Source organism: Myotis brandtii, unplaced genomic scaffold, assembly GCF_000412655.1.
Source record: "Myotis brandtii unplaced genomic scaffold, ASM41265v1 scaffold48, whole genome shotgun sequence".
Classification (NCBI taxonomy): domain Eukaryota; kingdom Metazoa; phylum Chordata; class Mammalia; order Chiroptera; family Vespertilionidae; genus Myotis; species Myotis brandtii.
In genome coordinates, this window is record NW_005368341.1 from 5835834 (window position 1) to 5840230 (window position 4397).

Genomic DNA, 4397 nt, shown 5'->3' on the forward strand with positions numbered 1-4397 from the left:
TACCAATCTATGATAGTAGAGTTTGTTAGTTTCACTTGGATAGTTTAAGATTAGTGGGAACTGCGAGGCTTCTTCAGTTGCAAATGACAGATCTGGACATTCAACCTTAGACTCGGGGAGAAGCCTGCTCTCCGTCCACGGTCCCTACTTAAGCTTTTATGGAACAGGAAGCACTATCAGCCATCATCTGCCCCTCTGCTTCACTTCTCTGTGCTGTTAGAAGGGTAATTTTTTCAGTGACTTGTCCAAATCAACTGGTCCTTCAAAGGAAGATGGCTTACATGGGATCCATATTGTTTGCTAATGCTGGAGCCAGAGATACTCCTCAGCCAGGCAAACCCGGGACTTAACTACTTGTATATAGCAAGTACATTCATTACAAATCATAGCAGGTGAATAATAATTTAATTCTATATCTGCTTCTCACCACTTAGAATAAATGAATTACTAAAAGGGTGAATTACAAAAAAATACATAAATGATCTAACAGATGTATCAATATGGGCTTATCTATACATTCTAAAAAATAAACCTTATTTGAACATTAAAAGTTTTAATATAGTGCTGAACTAACTTTGATAATTTTTAAAGAAATTGGCCTAAAATCTGTTGTTTTTTCTCTTCCTGATACTGTCAAATTTTGGCAGTGCTATCCTTAACACGCCCCTGGGTCTCCAATCTTGAAGATTTCCCCATGAAATACAGTCTGTTTTAAAATAGTCTATCTTTTCTATATTCTGGCATTTTAAAATATTTTATAAGATTTGGTTAGTTTTTGGAGAGTTTTAATAGCTTACAGGTTAAACTGTCTGAGCCTATCACTCTTTTAGGGGTTGTTCTTTGCTAACTTTTTTGTTTTATTTATGACTTTTCATTTATTCAAGCTTTTTATATCTTCTCGAGCTGATTTTAATATTTTCCTTTCATGTAATTTGATGGAGTTTTCAAAAATTTTAGCCCTGAATTTTACATTATATTGGTTTAAGAAAAATTTTGTATTTTATCCTTGATTATAGCTTTGTCTACCTTATTATGCTTTTAAATAAATATTTAATTAAACATGGTTCTACTTTTTGTATGTGTCATAATAAATAATTTTCCTTTTATGTTTATTAATTCCAACATGTTGTTTTTGTAAGTACGTAAGTTTTCAGGTTATTTTTTTTTTAGTTGATATGGCTTCATATGGAAGATTTGAAATGTAATAAGAAATTAACTAAAAAAGTAGAAATCTGTGGTTAAGTTCAAATATATCCATGCAAAAACCCAGTAATGCAAATTTTAGAGTGTGGTTAAAACATGGTAGAATTAAATTGAAAAATTAAGCTTAAGTGGAAGGGAAACTGATTGCAATGATAGTATTCTAGGAAAGTACATTTGACTGTATTAGGTTAAATATGGTCACTAAAAAATATATAATATGTGGTTTCCAATTTTTTTAAAAAAACTTAGAAACAATAAATTCAAATGAGGGTGAGAAAGGAGCAAAAAAGACTCAAAAGGTACAAAAGCCAGGACACATAGAAAGCAAAATATAAGCTCATAAATATAAATTTAACAGCAACTACAGTAAGTGCACTTGGAATAAATTTTAAAGACAAATATTATCTATCTGAAATAATAAATTTTAGCTCTTTGCTGTTCTACATGGACAAATATAAAACACAAACAAAAAGACTGACTGTAAAAGAATTGAAATATACACTAGGCAAGTACCAGTAAAAAGTAAATTGTATCTCTATTAAAATAATGCCAAAATTCCATCTACTATTCAAATTAAAAAAAAATTTACCAGGAAATGTAACTAATCTAACTTCCATGCATGTAAGGTCTATCTACTTATAGCAAAACTGTAAAATGTAACAGAATTATAAGGAGAAATGAACAAATACAGGGTGGGGCAAAAGTAGGTTCATAGTTGTTCATATGGAAAATAATACAATCATTGATAAATAATAATACAAGAATAAACCCTGTTTCATGTACCCACAACTGTAAACCTACTTTTGCCTACCACTGTACATCACCATAGTGGGAAATCTTGCTAAACTTCTCTCCATAACTGAAAGGTCAATACAGAAAAAAATCACTAAGGATATGTAAACTATTAAACAACTCAAAGTTAATACAATATCATTGTAGTGTAAAAGCAGCCATAGACAATACATAAATAAATGGGTGCAGTTGTGTTCCATTAAATTTTATTGGCAGAAACAGGTGGCTGGCTGGATTTAGCCTGTGGACCACAGTTTGTTGATCTCTGTTCTGAAGCATTTATACTACCCAAGAGTCAGAACAATGGGATATAACTAAAAACTAAAAACACGAAAACCCCAAAACCCCCAAAGCAGAAAAATATGAAGTAGAATCAAAGATAAAGGGACAGAATAGACAATGCCAAACAAACAAGCAAACCCTGGTAAACTGGCAATATTAGTAAAATGGATATATTTTTGGCAAGATTAACGAAACAAAAACAAAGAAAGGAGACCAAAAATAATAAATACCAGTAAGTATAGCGGTGAATAGAGATGACAACGATAATAACAGCATATTTGCCACAATTTTTATGACAACAAAGCAGAAATCTTAAATTGAAAGGACACGGGCAGGGCGGCTCAGAGTGCCAGGTCAGGGCAATACCTAGGTTGCAGGTTTGATCCTCCCATGGGAGGTAACTGATATCTCTCTCTCTCTCTCTCTCTCAAAAAAATCAATAAAAACATACCTTCAAGTGATGATTTAAAAAGAAAATTGAACAGACACAATCCAAGAAGAGAACCTGCAGCCAGGCCCGTCATGACAGAGAATTTGAGGGAAAAGGAACGTTGGGAGCTACGAATGTTTTTAACTGTAGAACTGAGACTAAAGAAAAGGTGAGAATAAGGATAATACATAGAATGGAATGATGTTGTTTTCTACTCAATGTGGACATGAAACAACAAACATCAGGAGGGAAAAGAAAGTGGAAAACAGAAGCAGCTGAGATAGCTGGGAATCAAAGGGTATCACTCAACAGCTGAGAGGCAGAGTAGTTGGGATAAGGACATTTTTACAAATACAAATACTAAGCTCATACTGTTGACTAAAATCATGCAATAACAACCAGGAGGATAGAGGATATGAGTTAATTCTGCTGTAGGGAACAGATAGGTTGGGACTAAAGGAAGAGGGAACGGAGAGCATTTTATTTAAGTAAATTTAAGTGAAATGACAAAGCAGCCAGTGGGAAAAAAAACTAAAATATCACAGAAGCGGAATAAAAAGGAAAGAAAACAGAACACTGAGTAAAATATGTATATTTATAAAAGCTGAGGAGCCCTCCCGTTTTCAATCTGGCTTATGAAGAGCTTGGGAGCTGTCATTCTGTCCTCATGAGAAAAAATAACTGGACAAACTAAAATCAACTACTCTTCATAGATCTATTAGAAAATTGAGGCCACAGGATAAACTGCTGCCACTCCCCCACCCTCCAAAAATTTTTAGAAGTGAATACAGAGCATAACAGCTTACCGGGGGCAGAGACCCAAGAGCAGAAGCACAGGGCTGAAGCCAACAAGGAGTAGGGACATTTAAATAGAAATTGACTAATTGCTGGAGCCTGAGAATGGGCTAATTGGAGATTAAAAACTCCTGGGGAGTGGGGTGAGGTTCAGTGGTTTAGTATCAACCTATGAACCAGGAAGTCACAGTTCAATTCCCCAGTCAGGACACATGCCTGGGTTGCTGGGGGCATGAAGATTCTCTCTCATCATTAATGTTTCTCTATCTCTCTCCCTTTCCCTCTCGTTCTCTAAAATAAATAAAAACATATTAGAAAAATAAAACACAAAAACTCGTGGGGGCCCAGCCTCATAAAGGTAAACATAGCCTTAACATAGGATCCAGAATTCATGCTCCTAGGTATTTACCCAATGAGTTGAAAATGTATGTCCAGTAAGAATCTGCATGGTTTTTCTGCTTCTTTTTTTCAGTTCCATCAATTTTTGCTTCATTTGTTTTGAGACATTTTTGTTTGGTGTGCACCAGTAATAACATTATGTGTTTCTGGTAAAATTGATCCTTTTCTTATATTCTTTTTCCTTTCTAGCAATTTTTTGAAGTCTATTTAATCAGACAATAATACCACTATTTCTTTTAAAAATTAATGTTTAAGCAATAAGCATTCTTTTCTCTCTTTTTACTTTCAACTTACCTATTTTACTGGATTTGAAGTATGAGTTTCTTTTTTTTTCTTTTTTTTTAAAAAATATATTTTATTGATTTTTTTAATTAAATCTTTATTGTTCAGATTACATTTGTTCCTCTTTTTTTTCCCCCCATAACTCCCCTCCTCCCAGTTCCCGCCCCACCCTCTGCCCTCACTCCCCACCCACTGTCCTCATCCATAGGTGCAC

At 34.1% G+C, this 4397-nt stretch overlaps 1 protein-coding gene across 1 annotated transcript in view; it reads right to left on the bottom strand.

Annotated features, from left to right (window-relative positions):
* The window catches only part of LOC102252718, a 186061-nt gene that overhangs the window by 8309 nt on the left and 173355 nt on the right, over positions 1-4397 (bottom strand). The gene's annotated exons all lie outside the window — the stretch shown is intronic.